This window comes from Alosa pseudoharengus, unplaced genomic scaffold, assembly GCF_046254945.1.
Source record: "Alosa pseudoharengus isolate Yale_2024_CS ecotype anadromous, Long Island Sound unplaced genomic scaffold, YU_APseudo_1.1 YU_APseudo_1.1_scf_97, whole genome shotgun sequence".
NCBI lineage: Eukaryota > Metazoa > Chordata > Actinopteri > Clupeiformes > Clupeidae > Alosa > Alosa pseudoharengus.
Window position 1 is genome coordinate 79,713 of NW_027468889.1, and position 27,590 is coordinate 107,302.

At 45.7% G+C, this 27,590-nt stretch overlaps 40 non-coding genes across 40 annotated transcripts; all 40 read left to right on the forward strand.

Annotated features, from left to right (window-relative positions):
* The first annotated feature begins 810 nt into the window (after positions 1-810).
* On the forward strand, positions 811-892 carry trnas-gcu (transfer RNA serine (anticodon GCU)). Its single transcript has one exon. It is a non-coding gene; the product is annotated as a tRNA-Ser (tRNA).
* Positions 893-1,403: 511 nt separating this feature from the next.
* Positions 1,404-1,485, forward strand: trnas-gcu (transfer RNA serine (anticodon GCU)). The gene has a single exon. It is a non-coding gene; the product is annotated as a tRNA-Ser (tRNA).
* Positions 1,486-1,780: 295 nt separating this feature from the next.
* On the forward strand, positions 1,781-1,862 carry trnas-gcu (transfer RNA serine (anticodon GCU)). Its single transcript has one exon. It is a non-coding gene; the product is annotated as a tRNA-Ser (tRNA).
* An 888-nt stretch (positions 1,863-2,750) lies between these two features.
* trnas-gcu (transfer RNA serine (anticodon GCU)) lies at positions 2,751-2,832 on the forward strand. Its single transcript has one exon. It is a non-coding gene; the product is annotated as a tRNA-Ser (tRNA).
* A 1,320-nt stretch (positions 2,833-4,152) lies between these two features.
* trnas-gcu (transfer RNA serine (anticodon GCU)) lies at positions 4,153-4,234 on the forward strand. Its single transcript has one exon. It is a non-coding gene; the product is annotated as a tRNA-Ser (tRNA).
* Positions 4,235-4,529: 295 nt separating this feature from the next.
* Positions 4,530-4,611, forward strand: trnas-gcu (transfer RNA serine (anticodon GCU)). Its single transcript has one exon. It is a non-coding gene; the product is annotated as a tRNA-Ser (tRNA).
* Positions 4,612-5,122: 511 nt separating this feature from the next.
* On the forward strand, positions 5,123-5,204 carry trnas-gcu (transfer RNA serine (anticodon GCU)). Its single transcript has one exon. It is a non-coding gene; the product is annotated as a tRNA-Ser (tRNA).
* Positions 5,205-5,499: 295 nt separating this feature from the next.
* On the forward strand, positions 5,500-5,581 carry trnas-gcu (transfer RNA serine (anticodon GCU)). The gene has a single exon. It is a non-coding gene; the product is annotated as a tRNA-Ser (tRNA).
* An 888-nt stretch (positions 5,582-6,469) lies between these two features.
* Positions 6,470-6,551, forward strand: trnas-gcu (transfer RNA serine (anticodon GCU)). Its single transcript has one exon. It is a non-coding gene; the product is annotated as a tRNA-Ser (tRNA).
* Positions 6,552-7,439: 888 nt separating this feature from the next.
* On the forward strand, positions 7,440-7,521 carry trnas-gcu (transfer RNA serine (anticodon GCU)). Its single transcript has one exon. It is a non-coding gene; the product is annotated as a tRNA-Ser (tRNA).
* Positions 7,522-8,035: 514 nt separating this feature from the next.
* On the forward strand, positions 8,036-8,117 carry trnas-gcu (transfer RNA serine (anticodon GCU)). Its single transcript has one exon. It is a non-coding gene; the product is annotated as a tRNA-Ser (tRNA).
* A 509-nt stretch (positions 8,118-8,626) lies between these two features.
* Positions 8,627-8,708, forward strand: trnas-gcu (transfer RNA serine (anticodon GCU)). The gene has a single exon. It is a non-coding gene; the product is annotated as a tRNA-Ser (tRNA).
* Positions 8,709-9,219: 511 nt separating this feature from the next.
* On the forward strand, positions 9,220-9,301 carry trnas-gcu (transfer RNA serine (anticodon GCU)). The gene has a single exon. It is a non-coding gene; the product is annotated as a tRNA-Ser (tRNA).
* A 295-nt stretch (positions 9,302-9,596) lies between these two features.
* Positions 9,597-9,678, forward strand: trnas-gcu (transfer RNA serine (anticodon GCU)). The gene has a single exon. It is a non-coding gene; the product is annotated as a tRNA-Ser (tRNA).
* Positions 9,679-10,566: 888 nt separating this feature from the next.
* Positions 10,567-10,648, forward strand: trnas-gcu (transfer RNA serine (anticodon GCU)). Its single transcript has one exon. It is a non-coding gene; the product is annotated as a tRNA-Ser (tRNA).
* Positions 10,649-11,536: 888 nt separating this feature from the next.
* trnas-gcu (transfer RNA serine (anticodon GCU)) lies at positions 11,537-11,618 on the forward strand. The gene has a single exon. It is a non-coding gene; the product is annotated as a tRNA-Ser (tRNA).
* A 511-nt stretch (positions 11,619-12,129) lies between these two features.
* Positions 12,130-12,211, forward strand: trnas-gcu (transfer RNA serine (anticodon GCU)). The gene has a single exon. It is a non-coding gene; the product is annotated as a tRNA-Ser (tRNA).
* Positions 12,212-12,720: 509 nt separating this feature from the next.
* trnas-gcu (transfer RNA serine (anticodon GCU)) lies at positions 12,721-12,802 on the forward strand. Its single transcript has one exon. It is a non-coding gene; the product is annotated as a tRNA-Ser (tRNA).
* A 511-nt stretch (positions 12,803-13,313) lies between these two features.
* On the forward strand, positions 13,314-13,395 carry trnas-gcu (transfer RNA serine (anticodon GCU)). Its single transcript has one exon. It is a non-coding gene; the product is annotated as a tRNA-Ser (tRNA).
* A 295-nt stretch (positions 13,396-13,690) lies between these two features.
* Positions 13,691-13,772, forward strand: trnas-gcu (transfer RNA serine (anticodon GCU)). The gene has a single exon. It is a non-coding gene; the product is annotated as a tRNA-Ser (tRNA).
* Positions 13,773-14,660: 888 nt separating this feature from the next.
* trnas-gcu (transfer RNA serine (anticodon GCU)) lies at positions 14,661-14,742 on the forward strand. The gene has a single exon. It is a non-coding gene; the product is annotated as a tRNA-Ser (tRNA).
* Positions 14,743-15,630: 888 nt separating this feature from the next.
* On the forward strand, positions 15,631-15,712 carry trnas-gcu (transfer RNA serine (anticodon GCU)). Its single transcript has one exon. It is a non-coding gene; the product is annotated as a tRNA-Ser (tRNA).
* Positions 15,713-16,223: 511 nt separating this feature from the next.
* trnas-gcu (transfer RNA serine (anticodon GCU)) lies at positions 16,224-16,305 on the forward strand. The gene has a single exon. It is a non-coding gene; the product is annotated as a tRNA-Ser (tRNA).
* Positions 16,306-16,814: 509 nt separating this feature from the next.
* On the forward strand, positions 16,815-16,896 carry trnas-gcu (transfer RNA serine (anticodon GCU)). The gene has a single exon. It is a non-coding gene; the product is annotated as a tRNA-Ser (tRNA).
* A 511-nt stretch (positions 16,897-17,407) lies between these two features.
* On the forward strand, positions 17,408-17,489 carry trnas-gcu (transfer RNA serine (anticodon GCU)). The gene has a single exon. It is a non-coding gene; the product is annotated as a tRNA-Ser (tRNA).
* A 511-nt stretch (positions 17,490-18,000) lies between these two features.
* On the forward strand, positions 18,001-18,082 carry trnas-gcu (transfer RNA serine (anticodon GCU)). The gene has a single exon. It is a non-coding gene; the product is annotated as a tRNA-Ser (tRNA).
* A 295-nt stretch (positions 18,083-18,377) lies between these two features.
* trnas-gcu (transfer RNA serine (anticodon GCU)) lies at positions 18,378-18,459 on the forward strand. Its single transcript has one exon. It is a non-coding gene; the product is annotated as a tRNA-Ser (tRNA).
* Positions 18,460-19,345: 886 nt separating this feature from the next.
* Positions 19,346-19,427, forward strand: trnas-gcu (transfer RNA serine (anticodon GCU)). Its single transcript has one exon. It is a non-coding gene; the product is annotated as a tRNA-Ser (tRNA).
* A 511-nt stretch (positions 19,428-19,938) lies between these two features.
* On the forward strand, positions 19,939-20,020 carry trnas-gcu (transfer RNA serine (anticodon GCU)). The gene has a single exon. It is a non-coding gene; the product is annotated as a tRNA-Ser (tRNA).
* A 295-nt stretch (positions 20,021-20,315) lies between these two features.
* trnas-gcu (transfer RNA serine (anticodon GCU)) lies at positions 20,316-20,397 on the forward strand. The gene has a single exon. It is a non-coding gene; the product is annotated as a tRNA-Ser (tRNA).
* Positions 20,398-21,285: 888 nt separating this feature from the next.
* trnas-gcu (transfer RNA serine (anticodon GCU)) lies at positions 21,286-21,367 on the forward strand. The gene has a single exon. It is a non-coding gene; the product is annotated as a tRNA-Ser (tRNA).
* An 886-nt stretch (positions 21,368-22,253) lies between these two features.
* trnas-gcu (transfer RNA serine (anticodon GCU)) lies at positions 22,254-22,335 on the forward strand. Its single transcript has one exon. It is a non-coding gene; the product is annotated as a tRNA-Ser (tRNA).
* A 511-nt stretch (positions 22,336-22,846) lies between these two features.
* trnas-gcu (transfer RNA serine (anticodon GCU)) lies at positions 22,847-22,928 on the forward strand. The gene has a single exon. It is a non-coding gene; the product is annotated as a tRNA-Ser (tRNA).
* A 295-nt stretch (positions 22,929-23,223) lies between these two features.
* On the forward strand, positions 23,224-23,305 carry trnas-gcu (transfer RNA serine (anticodon GCU)). The gene has a single exon. It is a non-coding gene; the product is annotated as a tRNA-Ser (tRNA).
* An 888-nt stretch (positions 23,306-24,193) lies between these two features.
* Positions 24,194-24,275, forward strand: trnas-gcu (transfer RNA serine (anticodon GCU)). Its single transcript has one exon. It is a non-coding gene; the product is annotated as a tRNA-Ser (tRNA).
* A 511-nt stretch (positions 24,276-24,786) lies between these two features.
* On the forward strand, positions 24,787-24,868 carry trnas-gcu (transfer RNA serine (anticodon GCU)). The gene has a single exon. It is a non-coding gene; the product is annotated as a tRNA-Ser (tRNA).
* A 511-nt stretch (positions 24,869-25,379) lies between these two features.
* On the forward strand, positions 25,380-25,461 carry trnas-gcu (transfer RNA serine (anticodon GCU)). The gene has a single exon. It is a non-coding gene; the product is annotated as a tRNA-Ser (tRNA).
* A 295-nt stretch (positions 25,462-25,756) lies between these two features.
* On the forward strand, positions 25,757-25,838 carry trnas-gcu (transfer RNA serine (anticodon GCU)). The gene has a single exon. It is a non-coding gene; the product is annotated as a tRNA-Ser (tRNA).
* An 888-nt stretch (positions 25,839-26,726) lies between these two features.
* trnas-gcu (transfer RNA serine (anticodon GCU)) lies at positions 26,727-26,808 on the forward strand. The gene has a single exon. It is a non-coding gene; the product is annotated as a tRNA-Ser (tRNA).
* Positions 26,809-27,319: 511 nt separating this feature from the next.
* trnas-gcu (transfer RNA serine (anticodon GCU)) lies at positions 27,320-27,401 on the forward strand. Its single transcript has one exon. It is a non-coding gene; the product is annotated as a tRNA-Ser (tRNA).
* Positions 27,402-27,590: the final 189 nt, after the last annotated feature.

The following is a 27,590-nucleotide window of genomic DNA, read 5'->3' on the forward strand; positions in this document are numbered from 1 at the left end:
TACATCACAAAATATGTTTATTTACAAGAGAATGTGCTTTAAATGCATTCATGTGCATGATTGCATAATCACAGGGTTGCTACTGTGGTGGTTTGTATGGAAAAGAGTTCCTGTGTTAAAAATGACTACGTTACCCAAAATGCATTGCCTGTGTACTTCCGGAATGCACTGTGAGACTGGAGAAAAAGCGAAGATGCAAGTGATATTGCCACAGCAGAGGTTCGAATCCCGCAAGAGACATGAAAATTAAAGTGATGATAAACCTTGCAATAAATGCACAACTATGTGTAAACAATGTTGAGAAGATAAGAGAGTAAATACAAATTGATATAGTGTACGTTTTCCTCCTTTTTTCTCCTTTTCTTTTTCTCTCTTTCCCCCCTCTTTCCTCTCTTTTTTTTTCTTTCCCCCCCCCTGGGCAGTCCCTTTTGCCCCATTTTTGGCCGAGTGGTTAAGGCGATGGACTGCTAATCCATTGTGCTCTGCACGCGTGGGTTCGAATCCCATCCTCGTCGATTGCATTTGCAAAGGGTGTCATCTCTTTCCAAAGATACAGTATCGTTAAGGGGCATATTTTGACCTCGTAACTGCTAAAGATAATCAGTAATGTCAAAGCTCAATGCTTTTCCTTTGGAAAACTTTCCACTCATTGTGACTCAGTGACGAGGTGGCCGAGTGGTTATGGCGATGGACTGCTGACACATTGTGCTTGGGATATTTGATGCCCTATCTCACAACTGCCACAAATAATCAGCAATGTGAAACCTCGATAACTTTCCGTCAGAAAACATTCCACTGAATGTGCCCAGTGACGAGGTGGCCGAGTGGTTAAGGCGATGGACTGCTAATCCATTGTGCTCTGCACGCGTGGGTTCGAATCCCATCCTCGTCGATTGCATTTGCAAAGGGTGTCATCTCTTTCCAAAGATACAGTATCGTTAAGGGGCGTATTTTGACCTCATAACTGCTAAAGATAATCAGTAATGTCAAAGCTCAATGCTTTTCCTTTGGAAAACTTTCCACTCATTGTGACTCAGTGACGAGGTGGCCGAGTGGTTATGGCGATGGACTGCTGACACATTGTGCTTGGGATATTTGATGCCCTATCTCACAACTGCCACAAATAATCAGCAATGTGAAACCTCGATAACTTTCCGTCAGAAAACATTCCACATAATGTGCCCAGTGACGAGGTGGCAGAGTGGTTAAGGCGATGGACTGCTAATCCATTGTGCTCTGCACGCGTGGGTTCGAATCCCATCCTCGTCGATTCTATTCTTTCCGAAGATGCACTATCATTAAGGGCCATGTTTTCACCTATCTCATAACTGCTACTATATAATAACTGACATCAAACCTCAGCGGTTTTCTATTGGAAAACTTTCCACTCGCCGTGAGTCACTGACGAGGTGGCCGAGTGGTTAAGGCGATGGACTGCTAATCCATTGTGCTCTGCACGCGTGGGTTCGAATCCCATCCTCGTCGATTGCATTTGCAAAGGGTGTCATCTCTTTCCAAAGATACAGTATCGTTAAGGGGCATATTTTGACCTCGTAACTGCTAAAGATAATCAGTAATGTCAAAGCTCAATGCTTTTCCTTTGGAAAACTTTCCACTCATTGTGACTCAGTGACGAGGTGGCCGAGTGGTTATGGCGATGGACTGCTGACACATTGTGCTTGGGATATTTGATGCCCTATCTCACAACTGCCACAAATAATCAGCAATGTGAAACCTCGATAACTTTCCGTCAGAAAACATTCCACTGAATGTGCCCAGTGACGAGGTGGCCGAGTGGTTAAGGCGATGGACTGCTAATCCATTGTGCTCTGCACGCGTGGGTTCGAATCCCATCCTCGTCGATTGCATTTGCAAAGGGTGTCATCTCTTTCCAAAGATACAGTATCGTTAAGGGGCGTATTTTGACCTCGTAACTGCTAAAGATAATCAGTAATGTCAAAGCTCAATGCTTTTCATTTGGAAAACTTTCCACTCATTGTGACTCAGTGACGAGGTGGCCGAGTGGTTATGGCGATGGACTGCTGACACATTGTGCTTGGGATATTTGATGCCCTATCTCACAACTGCCACAAATAATCAGCAATGTGAAACCTCGATAACTTTCCGTCAGAAAACATTCCACTGAATGTGCCCAGTGACGAGGTGGGCGAGTGGTTAAGGCGATGGACTGCTAATCCATTGTGCTCTGCACGCGTGGGTTCGAATCCCATCCTCGTCGATTCTATTCTTTCCGAAGATGCACTATCATTAAGGGCCATGTTTTCACCTATCTCATAACTGCTACTATATAATAACAGACATCAAACCTCAGCGGTTTTCTATTGGAAAACTTTCCACTCGCCATGAGTCACTGACGAGGTGGCCGAGTGGTTAAGGCGATGGACTGCTAATCCATTGTGCTCTGCACGCGTGGGTTCCAATCCCATCCTCGTCGATTGCATTTGCAAAGGGTGTCATCTCTTTCCAAAGATACAGTATCGTTAAGGGGCATATTTTGACCTCGTAACTGCTAAAGATAATCAGTAATGTCAAAGCTCAATGCTTTTCCTTTGGAAAACTTTCCACTCATTGTGACTCAGTGACGAGGTGGCCGAGTGGTTATGGCGATGGACTGCTGACACATTGTGCTTGGGATATTTGATGCCCTATCTCACAACTGCCACAAATAATCAGCAATGTGAAACCTCGATAACTTTCCGTCAGAAAACATTCCACTGAATGTGCCCAGTGACGAGGTGGCCGAGTGGTTAAGGCGATGGACTGCTAATCCATTGTGCTCTGCACGCGTGGGTTCGAATCCCATCCTCGTCGATTCTATTCTTTCCGAAGATGCACTATCATTAAGGGCCATGTTTTCACCTATCTCATAACTGCTACTATATATTAACTGACATCAAACCTCAGCGGTTTTCTATTGGAAAACTTTCCACTCGCCGTGAGTCACTGACGAGGTGGCCGAGTGGTTAAGGCGATGGACTGCTAATCCATTGTGCTCTGCACGCGTGGGTTCCAATCCCATCCTCGTCGATTGCATTTGCAAAGGGTGTCATCTCTTTCCAAAGATACAGTATCGTTAAGGGGCATATTTTGACCTCGTAACTGCTAAAGATAATCAGTAATGTCAAAGCTCAATGCTTTTCCTTTGGAAAACTTTCCACTCATTGTGACTCAGTGACGAGGTGGCCGAGTGGTTATGGCGATGGACTGCTGACACATTGTGCTTGGGATATTTGATGCCCTATCTCACAACTGCCACAAATAATCAGCAATGTGAAACCTCGATAACTTTCCGTCAGAAAACATTCCACATAATGTGCCCAGTGACGAGGTGGCAGAGTGGTTAAGGCGATGGACTGCTAATCCATTGTGCTCTGCACGCGTGGGTTCGAATCCCATCCTCGTCGATTCTATTCTTTCCGAAGATGCACTATCATTAAGGGCCATGTTTTCACCTATCTCATAACTGCTACTATATATTAACTGACATCAAACCTCAGCGGTTTTCTATTGGAAAACTTTCCACTCGCCGTGAGTCACTGACGAGGTGGCCGAGTGGTTAAGGCGATGGACTGCTAATCCATTGTGCTCTGCACGCGTGGGTTCCAATCCCATCCTCGTCGATTGCATTTGCAAAGGGTGTCATCTCTTTCCAAAGATACAGTATCGTTAAGGGGCATATTTTGACCTCGTAACTGCTAAAGATAATCAGTAATGTCAAAGCTCAATGCTTTTCCTTTGGAAAACTTTCCACTCATTGTGACTCAGTGACGAGGTGGCCGAGTGGTTATGGCGATGGACTGCTGACACATTGTGCTTGGGATATTTGATGCCCTATCTCACAACTGCCACAAATAATCAGCAATGTGAAACCTCGATAACTTTCCGTCAGAAAACATTCCACATAATGTGCCCAGTGACGAGGTGGCAGAGTGGTTAAGGCGATGGACTGCTAATCCATTGTGCTCTGCACGCGTGGGTTCGAATCCCATCCTCGTCGCTTCTATTCTTTCCGAAGATGCACTATCATTAAGGGCCATGTTTTCACCTATCTCATAACTGCTACTATATAATAACTGACATCAAACCTCAGCGGTTTTCTATTGGAAAACTTTCCACTAGCCGTGAGTCACTGACGAGGTGGCCGAGTGGTTAAGGCGATGGACTGCTAATCCATTGTGCTCTGCACGCGTGGGTTCGAATCCCATCCTCGTCGATTGCATTTGCAAAGGGTGTCATCTCTTTCCAAAGATACAGTATCGTTAAGGGGCATATTTTGACCTCGTAACTGCTAAAGATAATCAGTAATGTCAAAGCTCAATGCTTTTCCTTTGGAAAACTTTCCACTCATTGTGACTCAGTGACGAGGTGGCCGAGTGGTTATGGCGATGGACTGCTGACACATTGTGCTTGGGATATTTGATGCCCTATCTCACAACTGCCACAAATAATCAGCAATGTGAAACCTCGATAACTTTCCGTCAGAAAACATTCCACTGAATGTGCCCAGTGACGAGGTGGCCGAGTGGTTAAGGCGATGGACTGCTAATCCATTGTGCTCTGCACGCGTGGGTTCGAATCCCATCCTCGTCGATTGCATTTGCAAAGGGTGTCATCTCTTTCCAAAGATACAGTATCGTTAAGGGGCGTATTTTGACCTCATAACTGCTAAAGATAATCAGTAATGTCAAAGCTCAATGCTTTTCCTTTGGAAAACTTTCCACTCATTGTGACTCAGTGACGAGGTGGCCGAGTGGTTATGGCGATGGACTGCTGACACATTGTGCTTGGGATATTTGATGCCCTATCTCACAACTGCCACAAATAATCAGCAATGTGAAACCTCGATAACTTTCCGTCAGAAAACATTCCACATAATGTGCCCAGTGACGAGGTGGCAGAGTGGTTAAGGCGATGGACTGCTAATCCATTGTGCTCTGCACGCGTGGGTTCGAATCCCATCCTCGTCGATTCTATTCTTTCCGAAGATGCACTATCATTAAGGGCCATGTTTTCACCTATCTCATAACTGCTACTATATAATAACTGACATCAAACCTCAGCGGTTTTCTATTGGAAAACTTTCCACTCGCCGTGAGTCACTGACGAGGTGGCCGAGTGGTTAAGGCGATGGACTGCTAATCCATTGTGCTCTGCACGCGTGGGTTCGAATCCCATCCTCGTCGATTGCATTTGCAAAGGGTGTCATCTCTTTCCAAAGATACAGTATCGTTAAGGGGCATATTTTGACCTCGTAACTGCTAAAGATAATCAGTAATGTCAAAGCTCAATGCTTTTCCTTTGGAAAACTTTCCACTCATTGTGACTCAGTGACGAGGTGGCCGAGTGGTTATGGCGATGGACTGCTGACACATTGTGCTTGGGATATTTGATGCCCTATCTCACAACTGCCACAAATAATCAGCAATGTGAAACCTCGATAACTTTCCGTCAGAAAACATTCCACTGAATGTGCCCAGTGACGAGGTGGCCGAGTGGTTAAGGCGATGGACTGCTAATCCATTGTGCTCTGCACGCGTGGGTTCGAATCCCATCCTCGTCGATTGCATTTGCAAAGGGTGTCATCTCTTTCCAAAGATACAGTATCGTTAAGGGGCGTATTTTGACCTCGTAACTGCTAAAGATAATCAGTAATGTCAAAGCTCAATGCTTTTCATTTGGAAAACTTTCCACTCATTGTGACTCAGTGACGAGGTGGCCGAGTGGTTATGGCGATGGACTGCTGACACATTGTGCTTGGGATATTTGATGCCCTATCTCACAACTGCCACAAATAATCAGCAATGTGAAACCTCGATAACTTTCCGTCAGAAAACATTCCACTGAATGTGCCCAGTGACGAGGTGGGCGAGTGGTTAAGGCGATGGACTGCTAATCCATTGTGCTCTGCACGCGTGGGTTCGAATCCCATCCTCGTCGATTCTATTCTTTCCGAAGATGCACTATCATTAAGGGCCATGTTTTCACCTATCTCATAACTGCTACTATATAATAACAGACATCAAACCTCAGCGGTTTTCTATTGGAAAACTTTCCACTCGCCATGAGTCACTGACGAGGTGGCCGAGTGGTTAAGGCGATGGACTGCTAATCCATTGTGCTCTGCACGCGTGGGTTCCAATCCCATCCTCGTCGATTGCATTTGCAAAGGGTGTCATCTCTTTCCAAAGATACAGTATCGTTAAGGGGCATATTTTGACCTCGTAACTGCTAAAGATAATCAGTAATGTCAAAGCTCAATGCTTTTCCTTTGGAAAACTTTCCACTCATTGTGACTCAGTGACGAGGTGGCCGAGTGGTTATGGCGATGGACTGCTGACACATTGTGCTTGGGATATTTGATGCCCTATCTCACAACTGCCACAAATAATCAGCAATGTGAAACCTCGATAACTTTCCGTCAGAAAACATTCCACTGAATGTGCCCAGTGACGAGGTGGCCGAGTGGTTAAGGCGATGGACTGCTAATCCATTGTGCTCTGCACGCGTGGGTTCGAATCCCATCCTCGTCGATTCTATTCTTTCCGAAGATGCACTATCATTAAGGGCCATGTTTTCACCTATCTCATAACTGCTACTATATAATAACTGACATCAAACCTCAGCGGTTTTCTATTGGAAAACTTTCCACTCGCCGTGAGTCACTGACGAGGTGGCCGAGTGGTTAAGGCGATGGACTGCTAATCCATTGTGCTCTGCACGCGTGGGTTCCAATCCCATCCTCGTCGATTGCATTTGCAAAGGGTGTCATCTCTTTCCAAAGATACAGTATCGTTAAGGGGCGTATTTTGACCTCGTAACTGCTAAAGATAATCAGTAATGTCAAAGCTCAATGCTTTTCATTTGGAAAACTTTCCACTCATTGTGACTCAGTGACGAGGTGGCCGAGTGGTTATGGCGATGGACTGCTGACACATTGTGCTTGGGATATTTGATGCCCTATCTCACAACTGCCACAAATAATCAGCAATGTGAAACCTCGATAACTTTCCGTCAGAAAACATTCCACTGAATGTGCCCAGTGACGAGGTGGGCGAGTGGTTAAGGCGATGGACTGCTAATCCATTGTGCTCTGCACGCGTGGGTTCGAATCCCATCCTCGTCGATTGCATTTGCAAAGGGTGTCATCTCTTTCCAAAGATACAGTATCGTTAAGGGGCGTATTTTGACCTCGTAACTGCTAAAGATAATCAGTAATGTCAAAGCTCAATGCTTTTCCTTTGGAAAACTTTCCACTCATTGTGACTCAGTGACGAGGTGGCCGAGTGGTTATGGCGATGGACTGCTGACACATTGTGCTTGGGATATTTGATGCCCTATCTCACAACTGCCACAAATAATCAGCAATGTGAAACCTCGATAACTTTCCGTCAGAAAACATTCCACATAATGTGCCCAGTGACGAGGTGGCCGAGTGGTTAAGGCGATGGACTGCTAATCCATTGTGCTCTGCACGCGTGGGTTCGAATCCCATCCTCGTCGATTATATTCTTTCCGAAGATGCACTATCATTAAGGGCCATGTTTTCACCTATCTCATAACTGCTACTATATAATAACTGACATCAAACCTCAGCGGTTTTCTATTGGAAAACTTTCCACTCGCCGTGAGTAGTCACTGACGAGGTGGCCGAGTGGTTAAGGCGATGGACTGCTAATCCATTGTGCTCTGCACGCGTGGGTTCCAATCCCATCCTCGTCGATTGCATTTGCAAAGGGTGTCATCTCTTTCCAAAGATACAGTATCGTTAAGGGGCATATTTTGACCTCGTAACTGCTAAAGATAATCAGTAATGTCAAAGCTCAATGCTTTTCCTTTGGAAAACTTTCCACTCATTGTGACTCAGTGACGAGGTGGCCGAGTGGTTATGGCGATGGACTGCTGACACATTGTGCTTGGGATATTTGATGCCCTATCTCACAACTGCCACAAATAATCAGCAATGTGAAACCTCGATAACTTTCCGTCAGAAAACATTCCACTGAATGTGCCCAGTGACGAGGTGGCCGAGTGGTTAAGGCGATGGACTGCTAATCCATTGTGCTCTGCACGCGTGGGTTCGAATCCCATCCTCGTCGATTCTATTCTTTCCGAAGATGCACTATCATTAAGGGCCATGTTTTCACCTATCTCATAACTGCTACTATATAATAAGACATCAAACCTCAGCGGTTTTCTATTGGAAAACTTTCCACTCGCCATGAGTCACTGACGAGGTGGCCGAGTGGTTAAGGCGATGGACTGCTAATCCATTGTGCTCTGCACGCGTGGGTTCCAATCCCATCCTCGTTGATTGCATTTGCAAAGGGTGTCATCTCTTTCCAAAGATACAGTATCGTTAAGGGGCATATTTTGACCTCGTAACTGCTAAAGATAATCAGTAATGTCAAAGCTCAATGCTTTTCCTTTGGAAAACTTTCCACTCATTGTGACTCAGTGACGAGGTGGCCGAGTGGTTATGGCGATGGACTGCTGACACATTGTGCTTGGGATATTTGATGCCCTATCTCACAACTGCCACAAATAATCAGCAATGTGAAACCTCGATAACTTTCCGTCAGAAAACATTCCACTGAATGTGCCCAGTGACGAGGTGGCCGAGTGGTTAAGGCGATGGACTGCTAATCCATTGTGCTCTGCACGCGTGGGTTCGAATCCCATCCTCGTCGATTGCATTTGCAAAGGGTGTCATCTCTTTCCAAAGATACAGTATCGTTAAGGGGCGTATTTTGACCTCATAACTGCTAAAGATAATCAGTAATGTCAAAGCTCAATGCTTTTCCTTTGGAAAACTTTCCACTCATTGTGACTCAGTGACGAGGTGGCCGAGTGGTTATGGCGATGGACTGCTGACACATTGTGCTTGGGATATTTGATGCCCTATCTCACAACTGCCACAAATAATCAGCAATGTGAAACCTCGATAACTTTCCGTCAGAAAACATTCCACATAATGTGCCCAGTGACGAGGTGGCAGAGTGGTTAAGGCGATGGACTGCTAATCCATTGTGCTCTGCACGCGTGGGTTCGAATCCCATCCTCGTCGATTCTATTCTTTCCGAAGATGCACTATCATTAAGGGCCATGTTTTCACCTATCTCATAACTGCTACTATATAATAACTGACATCAAACCTCAGCGGTTTTCTATTGGAAAACTTTCCACTCGCCGTGAGTCACTGACGAGGTGGCCGAGTGGTTAAGGCGATGGACTGCTAATCCATTGTGCTCTGCACGCGTGGGTTCGAATCCCATCCTCGTCGATTGCATTTGCAAAGGGTGTCATCTCTTTCCAAAGATACAGTATCGTTAAGGGGCATATTTTGACCTCGTAACTGCTAAAGATAATCAGTAATGTCAAAGCTCAATGCTTTTCCTTTGGAAAACTTTCCACTCATTGTGACTCAGTGACGAGGTGGCCGAGTGGTTATGGCGATGGACTGCTGACACATTGTGCTTGGGATATTTGATGCCCTATCTCACAACTGCCACAAATAATCAGCAATGTGAAACCTCGATAACTTTCCGTCAGAAAACATTCCACTGAATGTGCCCAGTGACGAGGTGGCCGAGTGGTTAAGGCGATGGACTGCTAATCCATTGTGCTCTGCACGCGTGGGTTCGAATCCCATCCTCGTCGATTGCATTTGCAAAGGGTGTCATCTCTTTCCAAAGATACAGTATCGTTAAGGGGCGTATTTTGACCTCGTAACTGCTAAAGATAATCAGTAATGTCAAAGCTCAATGCTTTTCATTTGGAAAACTTTCCACTCATTGTGACTCAGTGACGAGGTGGCCGAGTGGTTATGGCGATGGACTGCTGACACATTGTGCTTGGGATATTTGATGCCCTATCTCACAACTGCCACAAATAATCAGCAATGTGAAACCTCGATAACTTTCCGTCAGAAAACATTCCACTGAATGTGCCCAGTGACGAGGTGGGCGAGTGGTTAAGGCGATGGACTGCTAATCCATTGTGCTCTGCACGCGTGGGTTCGAATCCCATCCTCGTCGATTCTATTCTTTCCGAAGATGCACTATCATTAAGGGCCATGTTTTCACCTATCTCATAACTGCTACTATATAATAACAGACATCAAACCTCAGCGGTTTTCTATTGGAAAACTTTCCACTCGCCATGAGTCACTGACGAGGTGGCCGAGTGGTTAAGGCGATGGACTGCTAATCCATTGTGCTCTGCACGCGTGGGTTCCAATCCCATCCTCGTCGATTGCATTTGCAAAGGGTGTCATCTCTTTCCAAAGATACAGTATCGTTAAGGGGCATATTTTGACCTCGTAACTGCTAAAGATAATCAGTAATGTCAAAGCTCAATGCTTTTCCTTTGGAAAACTTTCCACTCATTGTGACTCAGTGACGAGGTGGCCGAGTGGTTATGGCGATGGACTGCTGACACATTGTGCTTGGGATATTTGATGCCCTATCTCACAACTGCCACAAATAATCAGCAATGTGAAACCTCGATAACTTTCCGTCAGAAAACATTCCACTGAATGTGCCCAGTGACGAGGTGGCCGAGTGGTTAAGGCGATGGACTGCTAATCCATTGTGCTCTGCACGCGTGGGTTCGAATCCCATCCTCGTCGATTCTATTCTTTCCGAAGATGCACTATCATTAAGGGCCATGTTTTCACCTATCTCATAACTGCTACTATATAATAACTGACATCAAACCTCAGCGGTTTTCTATTGGAAAACTTTCCACTCGCCGTGAGTCACTGACGAGGTGGCCGAGTGGTTAAGGCGATGGACTGCTAATCCATTGTGCTCTGCACGCGTGGGTTCCAATCCCATCCTCGTCGATTGCATTTGCAAAGGGTGTCATCTCTTTCCAAAGATACAGTATCGTTAAGGGGCGTATTTTGACCTCGTAACTGCTAAAGATAATCAGTAATGTCAAAGCTCAATGCTTTTCATTTGGAAAACTTTCCACTCATTGTGACTCAGTGACGAGGTGGCCGAGTGGTTATGGCGATGGACTGCTGACACATTGTGCTTGGGATATTTGATGCCCTATCTCACAACTGCCACAAATAATCAGCAATGTGAAACCTCGATAACTTTCCGTCAGAAAACATTCCACTGAATGTGCCCAGTGACGAGGTGGGCGAGTGGTTAAGGCGATGGACTGCTAATCCATTGTGCTCTGCACGCGTGGGTTCGAATCCCATCCTCGTCGATTGCATTTGCAAAGGGTGTCATCTCTTTCCAAAGATACAGTATCGTTAAGGGGCGTATTTTGACCTCGTAACTGCTAAAGATAATCAGTAATGTCAAAGCTCAATGCTTTTCCTTTGGAAAACTTTCCACTCATTGTGACTCAGTGACGAGGTGGCCGAGTGGTTATGGCGATGGACTGCTGACACATTGTGCTTGGGATATTTGATGCCCTATCTCACAACTGCCACAAATAATCAGCAATGTGAAACCTCGATAACTTTCCGTCAGAAAACATTCCACATAATGTGCCCAGTGACGAGGTGGCCGAGTGGTTAAGGCGATGGACTGCTAATCCATTGTGCTCTGCACGCGTGGGTTCGAATCCCATCCTCGTCGATTCTATTCTTTCCGAAGATGCACTATCATTAAGGGCCATGTTTTCACCTATCTCATAACTGCTACTATATAATAACTGACATCAAACCTCAGCGGTTTTCTATTGGAAAACTTTCCACTCGCCGTGAGTCACTGACGAGGTGGCCGAGTGGTTAAGGCGATGGACTGCTAATCCATTGTGCTCTGCACGCGTGGGTTCCAATCCCATCCTCGTCGATTGCATTTGCAAAGGGTGTCATCTCTTTCCAAAGATACAGTATCGTTAAGGGGCATATTTTGACCTCGTAACTGCTAAAGATAATCAGTAATGTCAAAGCTCAATGCTTTTCCTTTGGAAAACTTTCCACTCATTGTGACTCAGTGACGAGGTGGCCGAGTGGTTATGGCGATGGACTGCTGACACATTGTGCTTGGGATATTTGATGCCCTATCTCACAACTGCCACAAATAATCAGCAATGTGAAACCTCGATAACTTTCCGTCAGAAAACATTCCACTGAATGTGCCCAGTGACGAGGTGGCCGAGTGGTTAAGGCGATGGACTGCTAATCCATTGTGCTCTGCACGCGTGGGTTCGAATCCCATCCTCGTCGATTCTATTCTTTCCGAAGATGCACTATCATTAAGGGCCATGTTTTCACCTATCTCATAACTGCTACTATATAATAAGACATCAAACCTCAGCGGTTTTCTATTGGAAAACTTTCCACTCGCCATGAGTCACTGACGAGGTGGCCGAGTGGTTAAGGCGATGGACTGCTAATCCATTGTGCTCTGCACGCGTGGGTTCCAATCCCATCCTCGTTGATTGCATTTGCAAAGGGTGTCATCTCTTTCCAAAGATACAGTATCGTTAAGGGGCATATTTTGACCTCGTAACTGCTAAAGATAATCAGTAATGTCAAAGCTCAATGCTTTTCCTTTGGAAAACTTTCCACTCATTGTGACTCAGTGACGAGGTGGCCGAGTGGTTATGGCGATGGACTGCTGACACATTGTGCTTGGGATATTTGATGCCCTATCTCACAACTGCCACAAATAATCAGCAATGTGAAACCTCGATAACTTTCCGTCAGAAAACATTCCACTGAATGTGCCCAGTGACGAGGTGGCCGAGTGGTTAAGGCGATGGACTGCTAATCCATTGTGCTCTGCACGCGTGGGTTCGAATCCCATCCTCGTCGATTGCATTTGCAAAGGGTGTCATCTCTTTCCAAAGATACAGTATCGTTAAGGGGCGTATTTTGACCTCATAACTGCTAAAGATAATCAGTAATGTCAAAGCTCAATGCTTTTCCTTTGGAAAACTTTCCACTCATTGTGACTCAGTGACGAGGTGGCCGAGTGGTTATGGCGATGGACTGCTGACACATTGTGCTTGGGATATTTGATGCCCTATCTCACAACTGCCACAAATAATCAGCAATGTGAAACCTCGATAACTTTCCGTCAGAAAACATTCCACATAATGTGCCCAGTGACGAGGTGGCAGAGTGGTTAAGGCGATGGACTGCTAATCCATTGTGCTCTGCACGCGTGGGTTCGAATCCCATCCTCGTCGATTCTATTCTTTCCGAAGATGCACTATCATTAAGGGCCATGTTTTCACCTATCTCATAACTGCTACTATATAATAACTGACATCAAACCTCAGCGGTTTTCTATTGGAAAACTTTCCACTCGCCGTGAGTCACTGACGAGGTGGCCGAGTGGTTAAGGCGATGGACTGCTAATCCATTGTGCTCTGCACGCGTGGGTTCGAATCCCATCCTCGTCGATTGCATTTGCAAAGGGTGTCATCTCTTTCCAAAGATACAGTATCGTTAAGGGGCATATTTTGACCTCGTAACTGCTAAAGATAATCAGTAATGTCAAAGCTCAATGCTTTTCCTTTGGAAAACTTTCCACTCATTGTGACTCAGTGACGAGGTGGCCGAGTGGTTATGGCGATGGACTGCTGACACATTGTGCTTGGGATATTTGATGCCCTATCTCACAACTGCCACAAATAATCAGCAATGTGAAACCTCGATAACTTTCCGTCAGAAAACATTCCACTGAATGTGCCCAGTGACGAGGTGGCCGAGTGGTTAAGGCGATGGACTGCTAATCCATTGTGCTCTGCACGCGTGGGTTCGAATCCCATCCTCGTCGATTGCATTTGCAAAGGGTGTCATCTCTTTCCAAAGATACAGTATCGTTAAGGGGCGTATTTTGACCTCGTAACTGCTAAAGATAATCAGTAATGTCAAAGCTCAATGCTTTTCATTTGGAAAACTTTCCACTCATTGTGACTCAGTGACGAGGTGGCCGAGTGGTTATGGCGATGGACTGCTGACACATTGTGCTTGGGATATTTGATGCCCTATCTCACAACTGCCACAAATAATCAGCAATGTGAAACCTCGATAACTTTCCGTCAGAAAACATTCCACTGAATGTGCCCAGTGACGAGGTGGGCGAGTGGTTAAGGCGATGGACTGCTAATCCATTGTGCTCTGCACGCGTGGGTTCGAATCCCATCCTCGTCGATTCTATTCTTTCCGAAGATGCACTATCATTAAGGGCCATGTTTTCACCTATCTCATAACTGCTACTATATAATAACAGACATCAAACCTCAGCGGTTTTCTATTGGAAAACTTTCCACTCGCCATGAGTCACTGACGAGGTGGCCGAGTGGTTAAGGCGATGGACTGCTAATCCATTGTGCTCTGCACGCGTGGGTTCCAATCCCATCCTCGTCGATTGCATTTGCAAAGGGTGTCATCTCTTTCCAAAGATACAGTATCGTTAAGGGGCATATTTTGACCTCGTAACTGCTAAAGATAATCAGTAATGTCAAAGCTCAATGCTTTTCCTTTGGAAAACTTTCCACTCATTGTGACTCAGTGACGAGGTGGCCGAGTGGTTATGGCGATGGACTGCTGACACATTGTGCTTGGGATATTTGATGCCCTATCTCACAACTGCCACAAATAATCAGCAATGTGAAACCTCGATAACTTTCCGTCAGAAAACATTCCACTGAATGTGCCCAGTGACGAGGTGGCCGAGTGGTTAAGGCGATGGACTGCTAATCCATTGTGCTCTGCACGCGTGGGTTCGAATCCCATCCTCGTCGATTCTATTCTTTCCGAAGATGCACTATCATTAAGGGCCATGTTTTCACCTATCTCATAACTGCTACTATATAATAACTGACATCAAACCTCAGCGGTTTTCTATTGGAAAACTTTCCACTCGCCGTGAGTCACTGACGAGGTGGCCGAGTGGTTAAGGCGATGGACTGCTAATCCATTGTGCTCTGCACGCGTGGGTTCCAATCCCATCCTCGTCGATTGCATTTGCAAAGGGTGTCATCTCTTTCCAAAGATACAGTATCGTTAAGGGGCGTATTTTGACCTCGTAACTGCTAAAGATAATCAGTAATGTCAAAGCTCAATGCTTTTCATTTGGAAAACTTTCCACTCATTGTGACTCAGTGACGAGGTGGCCGAGTGGTTATGGCGATGGACTGCTGACACATTGTGCTTGGGATATTTGATGCCCTATCTCACAACTGCCACAAATAATCAGCAATGTGAAACCTCGATAACTTTCCGTCAGAAAACATTCCACTGAATGTGCCCAGTGACGAGGTGGGCGAGTGGTTAAGGCGATGGACTGCTAATCCATTGTGCTCTGCACGCGTGGGTTCGAATCCCATCCTCGTCGATTGCATTTGCAAAGGGTGTCATCTCTTTCCAAAGATACAGTATCGTTAAGGGGCGTATTTTGACCTCGTAACTGCTAAAGATAATCAGTAATGTCAAAGCTCAATGCTTTTCCTTTGGAAAACTTTCCACTCATTGTGACTCAGTGACGAGGTGGCCGAGTGGTTATGGCGATGGACTGCTGACACATTGTGCTTGGGATATTTGATGCCCTATCTCACAACTGCCACAAATAATCAGCAATGTGAAACCTCGATAACTTTCCGTCAGAAAACATTCCACATAATGTGCCCAGTGACGAGGTGGCCGAGTGGTTAAGGCGATGGACTGCTAATCCATTGTGCTCTGCACGCGTGGGTTCGAATCCCATCCTCGTCGATTCTATTCTTTCCGAAGATGCACTATCATTAAGGGCCATGTTTTCACCTATCTCATAACTGCTACTATATAATAACTGACATCAAACCTCAGCGGTTTTCTATTGGAAAACTTTCCACTCGCCGTGAGTCACTGACGAGGTGGCCGAGTGGTTAAGGCGATGGACTGCTAATCCATTGTGCTCTGCACGCGTGGGTTCCAATCCCATCCTCGTCGATTGCATTTGCAAAGGGTGTCATCTCTTTCCAAAGATACAGTATCGTTAAGGGGCATATTTTGACCTCGTAACTGCTAAAGATAATCAGTAATGTCAAAGCTCAATGCTTTTCCTTTGGAAAACTTTCCACTCATTGTGACTCAGTGACGAGGTGGCCGAGTGGTTATGGCGATGGACTGCTGACACATTGTGCTTGGGATATTTGATGCCCTATCTCACAACTGCCACAAATAATCAGCAATGTGAAACCTCGATAACTTTCCGTCAGAAAACATTCCACTGAATGTGCCCAGTGACGAGGTGGCCGAGTGGTTAAGGCGATGGACTGCTAATCCATTGTGCTCTGCACGCGTGGGTTCGAATCCCATCCTCGTCGATTCTATTCTTTCCGAAGATGCACTATCATTAAGGGCCATGTTTTCACCTATCTCATAACTGCTACTATATAATAAGACATCAAACCTCAGCGGTTTTCTATTGGAAAACTTTCCACTCGCCATGAGTCACTGACGAGGTGGCCGAGTGGTTAAGGCGATGGACTGCTAATCCATTGTGCTCTGCACGCGTGGGTTCCAATCCCATCCTCGTTGATTGCATTTGCAAAGGGTGTCATCTCTTTCCAAAGATACAGTATCGTTAAGGGGCATATTTTGACCTCGTAACTGCTAAAGATAATCAGTAATGTCAAAGCTCAATGCTTTTCCTTTGGAAAACTTTCCACTCATTGTGACTCAGTGACGAGGTGGCCGAGTGGTTATGGCGATGGACTGCTGACACATTGTGCTTGGGATATTTGATGCCCTATCTCACAACTGCCACAAATAATCAGCAATGTGAAACCTCGATAACTTTCCGTCAGAAAACATTCCACTGAATGTGCCCAGTGACGAGGTGGCCGAGTGGTTAAGGCGATGGACTGCTAATCCATTGTGCTCTGCACGCGTGGGTTCGAATCCCATCCTCGTCGATTGCATTTGCAAAGGGTGTCATCTCTTTCCAAAGATACAGTATCGTTAAGGGGCGTATTTTGACCTCATAACTGCTAAAGATAATCAGTAATGTCAAAGCTCAATGCTTTTCCTTTGGAAAACTTTCCACTCATTGTGACTCAGTGACGAGGTGGCCGAGTGGTTATGGCGATGGACTGCTGACACATTGTGCTTGGGATATTTGATGCCCTATCTCACAACTGCCACAAATAATCAGCAATGTGAAACCTCGATAACTTTCCGTCAGAAAACATTCCACATAATGTGCCCAGTGACGAGGTGGCAGAGTGGTTAAGGCGATGGACTGCTAATCCATTGTGCTCTGCACGCGTGGGTTCGAATCCCATCCTCGTCGCTTCTATTCTTTCCGAAGATGCACTATCATTAAGGGCCATGTTTTCACCTATCTCATAACTGCTACTATATAATAACTGACATCAAACCTCAGCGGTTTTCTATTGGAAAACTTTCCACTAGCCGTGAGTCACTGACGAGGTGGCCGAGTGGTTAAGGCGATGGACTGCTAATCCATTGTGCTCTGCACGCGTGGGTTCGAATCCCATCCTCGTCGATTGCATTTGCAAAGGGTGTCATCTCTTTCCAAAGATACAGTATCGTTAAGGGGCATATTTTGACCTCGTAACTGCTAAAGATAATCAGTAATGTCAAAGCTCAATGCTTTTCCTTTGGAAAACTTTCCACTCATTGTGACTCAGTGACGAGGTGGCCGAGTGGTTATGGCGATGGACTGCTGACACATTGTGCTTGGGATATTTGATGCCCTATCTCACAACTGCCACAAATAATCAGCAATGTGAAACCTCGATAACTTTCCGTCAGAAAACATTCCACATAATGTGCCCAGTGACGAGGTGGCAGAGTGGTTAAGGCGATGGACTGCTAATCCATTGTGCTCTGCACGCGTGGGTTCGAATCCCATCCTCGTCGCTTCTATTCTTTCCGAAGATGCACTATCATTAAGGGCCATGTTTTCACCTATCTCATAACTGCTACTATATAATAACTGACATCAAACCTCAGCGGTTTTCTATTGGAAAACTTTCCACTAGCCGTGAGTCACTGACGAGGTGGCCGAGTGGTTAAGGCGATGGACTGCTAATCCATTGTGCTCTGCACGCGTGGGTTCGAATCCCATCCTCGTCGATTGCATTTGCAAAGGGTGTCATCTCTTTCCAAAGATACAGTATCGTTAAGGGGCATATTTTGACCTCGTAACTGCTAAAGATAATCAGTAATGTCAAAGCTCAATGCTTTTCCTTTGGAAAACTTTCCACTCATTGTGACTCAGTGACGAGGTGGCCGAGTGGTTATGGCGATGGACTGCTGACACATTGTGCTTGGGATATTTGATGCCCTATCTCACAACTGCCACAAATAATCAGCAATGTGAAACCTCGATAACTTTCCGTCAGAAAACATTCCACTGAATGTGCCCAGTGACGAGGTGGCCGAGTGGTTAAGGCGATGGACTGCTAATCCATTGTGCTCTGCACGCGTGGGTTCGAATCCCATCCTCGTCGATTGCATTTGCAAAGGGTGTCATCTCTTTCCAAAGATACAGTATCGTTAAGGGGCGTATTTTGACCTCATAACTGCTAAAGATAATCAGTAATGTCAAAGCTCAATGCTTTTCCTTTGGAAAACTTTCCACTCATTGTGACAGTGACGAGGTGGCCGAGTGGTTATGGCGATGGACTGCTGACACATTGTGCTTGGGATATTTGATGCCCTATCTCACAACTGCCACAAATAATCAGCAATGTGAAACCTCGATAACTTTCCGTCAGAAAACATTCCACATAATGTGCCCAGTGACGAGGTGGCAGAGTGGTTAAGGCGATGGACTGCTAATCCATTGTGCTCTGCACGCGTGGGTTCGAATCCCATCCTCGTCGATTCTATTCTTTCCGAAGATGCACTATCATTAAGGGCCATGTTTTCACCTATCTCATAACTGCTACTATATAATAACTGACATCAAACCTCAGCGGTTTTCTATTGGAAAACTTTCCACTCGCCGTGAGTCACTGACGAGGTGGCCGAGTGGTTAAGGCGATGGACTGCTAATCCATTGTGCTCTGCACGCGTGGGTTTGAATCCCATCCTCGTCGATTGCATTTGCAAAGGGTGTCATCTCTTTCCAAAGATACAGTATCGTTAAGGGGCATATTTTGACCTCGTAACTGCTAAAGATAATCAGTAATGTCAAAGCTCAATGCTTTTCCTTTGGAAAACTTTCCACTCATTGTGACTCAGTGACGAGGTGGCCGAGTGGTTATGGCGATGGACTGCTGACACATTGTGCTTGGGATATTTGATGCCCTATCTCACAACTGCCACAAATAATCAGCAATGTGAAACCTCGATAACTTTCCGTCAGAAAACATTCCACTGAATGTGCCCAGTGACGAGGTGGCCGAGTGGTTAAGGCGATGGACTGCTAATCCATTGTGCTCTGCACGCGTGGGTTCGAATCCCATCCTCGTCGATTGCATTTGCAAAGGGTGTCATCTCTTTCCAAAGATACAGTATCGTTAAGGGGCGTATTTTGACCTCGTAACTGCTAAAGATAATCAGTAATGTCAAAGCTCAATGCTTTTCATTTGGAAAACTTTCCACTCATTGTGACTCAGTGACGAGGTGGCCGAGTGGTTATGGCGATGGACTGCTGACACATTGTGCTTGGGATATTTGATGCCCTATCTCACAACTGCCACAAATAATCAGCAATGTGAAACCTCGATAACTTTCCGTCAGAAAACATTCCACTGAATGTGCCCAGTGACGAGGTGGGCGAGTGGTTAAGGCGATGGACTGCTAATCCATTGTGCTCTGCACGCGTGGGTTCGAATCCCATCCTCGTCGATTCTATTCTTTCCGAAGATGCACTATCATTAAGGGCCATGTTTTCACCTATCTCATAACTGCTACTATATAATAACTGACATCAAACCTCAGCGGTTTTCTATTGGAAAACTTTCCACTCGCCGTGAGTCACTGACGAGGTGGCCGAGTGGTTAAGGCGATGGACTGCTAATCCATTGTGCTCTGCACGCGTGGGTTCGAATCCCATCCTCGTCGATTGCATTTGCAAAGGGTGTCATCTCTTTCCAAAGATACAGTATCGTTAAGGGGCATATTTTGACCTCGTAACTGCTAAAGATAATCAGTAATGTCAAAGCTCAATGCTTTTCCTTTGGAAAACTTTCCACTCATTGTGACTCAGTGACGAGGTGGCCGAGTGGTTATGGCGATGGACTGCTGACACATTGTGCTTGGGATATTTGATGCCCTATCTCACAACTGCCACAAATAATCAGCAATGTGAAACCTCGATAACTTTCCGTCAGAAAACATTCCACTGAATGTGCCCAGTGACGAGGTGGCCGAGTGGTTAAGGCGATGGACTGCTAATCCATTGTGCTCTGCACGCGTGGGTTCGAATCCCATCCTCGTCGATTGCATTTGCAAAGGGTGTCATCTCTTTCCAAAGATACAGTATCGTTAAGGGGCGTATTTTGACCTCGTAACTGCTAAAGATAATCAGTAATGTCAAAGCTCAATGCTTTTCATTTGGAAAACTTTCCACTCATTGTGACTCAGTGACGAGGTGGCCGAGTGGTTATGGCGATGGACTGCTGACACATTGTGCTTGGGATATTTGATGCCCTATCTCACAACTGCCACAAATAATCAGCAATGTGAAACCTCGATAACTTTCCGTCAGAAAACATTCCACTGAATGTGCCCAGTGACGAGGTGGGCGAGTGGTTAAGGCGATGGACTGCTAATCCATTGTGCTCTGCACACGTGGGTTCGAATCCCATCCTCGTCGATTCTATTCTTTCCGAAGATGCACTATCATTAAGGGCCATGTTTTCACCTATCTCATAACTGCTACTATATAATAACAGACATCAAACCTCAGCGGTTTTCTATTGGAAAACTTTCCACTCGCCATGAGTCACTGACGAGGTGGCCGAGTGGTTAAGGCGATGGACTGCTAATCCATTGTGCTCTGCACGCGTGGGTTCCAATCCCATCCTCGTCGATTGCATTTGCAAAGGGTGTCATCTCTTTCCAAAGATACAGTATCGTTAAGGGGCATATTTTGACCTCGTAACTGCTAAAGATAATCAGTAATGTCAAAGCTCAATGCTTTTCCTTTGGAAAACTTTCCACTCATTGTGACTCAGTGACGAGGTGGCCGAGTGGTTATGGCGATGGACTGCTGACACATTGTGCTTGGGATATTTGATGCCCTATCTCACAACTGCCACAAATAATCAGCAATGTGAAACCTCGATAACTTTCCGTCAGAAAACATTCCACTGAATGTGCCCAGTGACGAGGTGGCCGAGTGGTTAAGGCGATGGACTGCTAATCCATTGTGCTCTGCACGCGTGGGTTCGAATCCCATCCTCGTCGATTGCATTTGCAAAGGGTGTCATCTCTTTCCAAAGATACAGTATCGTTAAGGGGCGTATTTTGACCTCATAACTGCTAAAGATAATCAGTAATGTCAAAGCTCAATGCTTTTCCTTTGGAAAACTTTCCACTCATTGTGACAGTGACGAGGTGGCCGAGTGGTTATGGCGATGGACTGCTGACACATTGTGCTTGGGATATTTGATGCCCTATCTCACAACTGCCACAAATAATCAGCAATGTGAAACCTCGATAACTTTCCGTCAGAAAACATTCCACATAATGTGCCCAGTGACGAGGTGGCAGAGTGGTTAAGGCGATGGACTGCTAATCCATTGTGCTCTGCACGCGTGGGTTCGAATCCCATCCTCGTCGATTCTATTCTTTCCGAAGATGCACTATCATTAAGGGCCATGTTTTCACCTATCTCATAACTGCTACTATATAATAACTGACATCAAACCTCAGCGGTTTTCTATTGGAAAACTTTCCACTCGCCGTGAGTCACTGACGAGGTGGCCGAGTGGTTAAGGCGATGGACTGCTAATCCATTGTGCTCTGCACGCGTGGGTTTGAATCCCATCCTCGTCGATTGCATTTGCAAAGGGTGTCATCTCTTTCCAAAGATACAGTATCGTTAAGGGGCATATTTTGACCTCGTAACTGCTAAAGATAATCAGTAATGTCAAAGCTCAATGCTTTTCCTTTGGAAAACTTTCCACTCATTGTGACTCAGTGACGAGGTGGCCGAGTGGTTATGGCGATGGACTGCTGACACATTGTGCTTGGGATATTTGATGCCCTATCTCACAACTGCCACAAATAATCAGCAATGTGAAACCTCGATAACTTTCCGTCAGAAAACATTCCACTGAATGTGCCCAGTGACGAGGTGGCCGAGTGGTTAAGGCGATGGACTGCTAATCCATTGTGCTCTGCACGCGTGGGTTCGAATCCCATCCTCGTCGATTGCATTTGCAAAGGGTGTCATCTCTTTCCAAAGATACAGTATCGTTAAGGGGCGTATTTTGACCTCGTAACTGCTAAAGATAATCAGTAATGTCAAAGCTCAATGCTTTTCATTTGGAAAACTTTCCACTCATTGTGACTCAGTGACGAGGTGGCCGAGTGGTTATGGCGATGGACTGCTGACACATTGTGCTTGGGATATTTGATGCCCTATCTCACAACTGCCACAAATAATCAGCAATGTGAAACCTCGATAACTTTCCGTCAGAAAACATTCCACTGAATGTGCCCAGTGACGAGGTGGGCGAGTGGTTAAGGCGATGGACTGCTAATCCATTGTGCTCTGCACGCGTGGGTTCGAATCCCATCCTCGTCGATTCTATTCTTTCCGAAGATGCACTATCATTAAGGGCCATGTTTTCACCTATCTCATAACTGCTACTATATAATAACTGACATCAAACCTCAGCGGTTTTCTATTGGAAAACTTTCCACTCGCCGTGAGTCACTGACGAGGTGGCCGAGTGGTTAAGGCGATGGACTGCTAATCCATTGTGCTCTGCACGCGTGGGTTCGAATCCCATCCTCGTCGATTGCATTTGCAAAGGGTGTCATCTCTTTCCAAAGATACAGTATCGTTAAGGGGCATATTTTGACCTCGTAACTGCTAAAGATAATCAGTAATGTCAAAGCTCAATGCTTTTCCTTTGGAAAACTTTCCACTCATTGTGACTCAGTGACGAGGTGGCCGAGTGGTTATGGCGATGGACTGCTGACACATTGTGCTTGGGATATTTGATGCCCTATCTCACAACTGCCACAAATAATCAGCAATGTGAAACCTCGATAACTTTCCGTCAGAAAACATTCCACTGAATGTGCCCAGTGACGAGGTGGCCGAGTGGTTAAGGCGATGGACTGCTAATCCATTGTGCTCTGCACGCGTGGGTTCGAATCCCATCCTCGTCGATTGCATTTGCAAAGGGTGTCATCTCTTTCCAAAGATACAGTATCGTTAAGGGGCGTATTTTGACCTCGTAACTGCTAAAGATAATCAGTAATGTCAAAGCTCAATGCTTTTCATTTGGAAAACTTTCCACTCATTGTGACTCAGTGACGAGGTGGCCGAGTGGTTATGGCGATGGACTGCTGACACATTGTGCTTGGGATATTTGATGCCCTATCAAACCTTCGATAACTTTCCGTCTTAAAACATTCCACTGAAATGTGCCCAGTGACGAGGTGGGCGAGTGTAAGATAAGGGCGATGACTTCTAATCCATTGTCACGCACACTGTGGGGTCATCGCAACTCGGCCATCCTCGTCTGAGTCAATGAGTGGAAGTTTCCGAAGATGCATCTAGCATTAAGGGCCTATGTTATAGTTCGAGGTCCAATACTCATAACTGCTACTATATAATAACAGACATCAAACCTCAGCGGTTTTCTATTGGAAAACTTTCCACTCGCCATGAGTCACTGACGAGGTGGCCGAGTGGTTAAGGCGATGGACTGCTAATCCATTGTGCTCTGCACGCGTGGGTTCCAATCCCATCCTCGTCGATTGCATTTGCAAAGGGTGTCATCTCTTTCCAAAGATACAGTATCGTTAAGGGGCATATTTTGACCTCGTAACTGCTAAAGATAATCAGTAATGTCAAAGCTCAATGCTTTTCCTTTGGAAAACTTTCCACTCATTGTGACTCAGTGACGAGGTGGCCGAGTGGTTATGGCGATGGACTGCTGACACATTGTGCTTGGGATATTTGATGCCCTATCTCACAACTGCCACAAATAATCAGCAATGTGAAACCTCGATAACTTTCCGTCAGAAAACATTCCACTGAATGTGCCCAGTGACGAGGTGGCCGAGTGGTTAAGGCGATGGACTGCTAATCCATTGTGCTCTGCACGCGTGGGTTCGAATCCCATCCTCGTCGATTCTATTCTTTCCGAAGATGCACTATCATTAAGGGCCATGTTTTCACTTATCTCATAACTGCTACTATATAATAACTGACATCAAACCTCAGCGGTTTTCTATTGGAAAACTTTCCACTCGCCGTGAGTCACTGACGAGGTGGCCGAGTGGTTAAGGCGATGGACTGCTAATCCATTGTGCTCTGCACGCGTGGGTTCCAATCCCATCCTCGTCGATTGCATTTGCAAAGGGTGTCATCTCTTTCCAAAGATACAGTATCGTTAAGGGGCATATTTTGACCTCGTAACTGCTAAAGATAATCAGTAATGTCAAAGCTCAATGCTTTTCCTTTGGAAAACTTTCCACTCATTGTGACTCAGTGACGAGGTGGCCGAGTGGTTATGGCGATGGACTGCTGACACATTGTGCTTGGGATATTTGATGCCCTATCTCACAACTGCCACAAATAATCAGCAATGTGAAACCTCGATAACTTTCCGTCAGAAAACATTCCACTGAATGTGCCCAGTGACGAGGTGGCCGAGTGGTTAAGGCGATGGACTGCTAATCCATTGTGCTCTGCACGCGTGGGTTCGAATCCCATCCTCGTCGATTGCATTTGCAAAGGGTGTCATCTCTTTCCAAAGATACAGTATCGTTAAGGGGTGTATTTTGACCTCGTAACTGCTAAAGATAATCAGTAATGTCAAAGCTCAATGCTTTTCATTTGGAAAACTTTCCACTCATTGTGACTCAGTGACGAGGTGGCCGAGTGGTTATGGCGATGGACTGCTGACACATTGTGCTTGGGATATTTGATGCCCTATCTCACAACTGCCACAAATAATCAGCAATGTGAAACCTCGATAACTTTCCGTCAGAAAACATTCCACTGAATGTGCCCAGTGACGAGGTGGGCGAGTGGTTAAGGCGATGGACTGCTAATCCATTGTGCTCTGCACGCGTGGGTTCGAATCCCATCCTCGTCGATTCTATTCTTTCCGAAGATGCACTATCATTAAGGGCCATGTTTTCACCTATCTCATAACTGCTACTATATAATAACTGACATCAAACCTCAGCGGTTTTCTATTGGAAAACTTTCCACTCGCCGTGAGTCACTGACGAGGTGGCCGAGTGGTTAAGGCGATGGACTGCTAATCCATTGTGCTCTGCACGCGTGGGTTCGAATCCCATCCTCGTCGATTGCATTTGCAAAGGGTGTCATCTCTTTCCAAAGATACAGTATCGTTAAGGGGCATATTTTGACCTCGTAACTGCTAAAGATAATCAGTAATGTCAAAGCTCAATGCTTTTCCTTTGGAAAACTTTCCACTCATTGTGACTCAGTGACGAGGTGGCCGAGTGGTTATGGCGATCGACTGCTGACACATTGTGCTTGGGATATTTGATGCCCTATCTCACAACTGCCACAAATAATCAGCAATGTGAAACCTCGATAACTTTCCGTCAGAAAACATTCCACTGAATGTGCCCAGTGACGAGGTGGCCGAGTGGTTAAGGCGATGGACTGCTAATCCATTGTGCTCTGCACGCGTGGGTTCGAATCCCATCCTCGTCGATTGCATTTGCAAAGGGTGTCATCTCTTTCCAAAGATACAGTATCGTTAAGGGGCGTATTTTGACCTCGTAACTGCTAAAGATAATCAGTAATGTCAAAGCTCAATGCTTTTCATTTGGAAAACTTTCCACTCATTGTGACTCAGTGACGAGGTGGCCGAGTGGTTATGGCGATGGACTGCTGACACATTGTGCTTGGGATATTTGATGCCCTATCTCACAACTGCCACAAATAATCAGCAATGTGAAACCTCGATAACTTTCCGTCAGAAAACATTCCACTGAATGTGCCCAGTGACGAGGTGGGCGAGTGGTTAAGGCGATGGACTGCTAATCCATTGTGCTCTGCACACGTGGGTTCGAATCCCATCCTCGTCGATTCTATTCTTTCCGAAGATGCACTATCATTAAGGGCCATGTTTTCACCTATCTCATAACTGCTACTATATAATAACAGACATCAAACCTCAGCGGTTTTCTATTGGAAAACTTTCCACTCGCCATGAGTCACTGACGAGGTGGCCGAGTGGTTAAGGCGATGGACTGCTAATCCATTGTGCTCTGCACGCGTGGGTTCCAATCCCATCCTCGTCGATTGCATTTGCAAAGGGTGTCATCTCTTTCCAAAGATACAGTATCGTTAAGGGGCATATTTTGACCTCGTAACTGCTAAAGATAATCAGTAATGTCAAAGCTCAATGCTTTTCCTTTGGAAAACTTTCCACTCATTGTGACTCAGTGACGAGGTGGCCGAGTGGTTATGGCGATGGACTGCTGACACATTGTGCTTGGGATATTTGATGCCCTATCTCACAACTGCCACAAATAATCAGCAATGTGAAACCTCGATAACTTTCCGTCAGAAAACATTCCACTGAATGTGCCCAGTGACGAGGTGGCCGAGTGGTTAAGGCGATGGACTGCTAATCCATTGTGCTCTGCACGCGTGGGTTCGAATCCCATCCTCGTCGATTCTATTCTTTCCGAAGATGCACTATCATTAAGGGCCATGTTTTCACTTATCTCATAACTGCTACTATATAATAACTGACATCAAACCTCAGCGGTTTTCTATTGGAAAACTTTCCACTCGCCGTGAGTCACTGACGAGGTGGCCGAGTGGTTAAGGCGATGGACTGCTAATCCATTGTGCTCTGCACGCGTGGGTTCCAATCCCATCCTCGTCGATTGCATTTGCAAAGGGTGTCATCTCTTTCCAAAGATACAGTATCGTTAAGGGGCATATTTTGACCTCGTAACTGCTAAAGATAATCAGTAATGTCAAAGCTCAATGCTTTTCCTTTGGAAAACTTTCCACTCATTGTGACTCAGTGACGAGGTGGCCGAGTGGTTATGGCGATGGACTGCTGACACATTGTGCTTGGGATATTTGATGCCCTATCTCACAACTGCCACAAATAATCAGCAATGTGAAACCTCGATAACTTTCCGTCAGAAAACATTCCACTGAATGTGCCCAGTGACGAGGTGGCCGAGTGGTTAAGGCGATGGACTGCTAATCCATTGTGCTCTGCACGCGTGGGTTCGAATCCCATCCTCGTCGATTGCATTTGCAAAGGGTGTCATCTCTTTCCAAAGATACAGTATCGTTAAGGGGCGTATTTTGACCTCGTAACTGCTAAAGATAATCAGTAATGTCAAAGCTCAATGCTTTTCATTTGGAAAACTTTCCACTCATTGTGACTCAGTGACGAGGTGGCCGAGTGGTTATGGCGATGGACTGCTGACACAT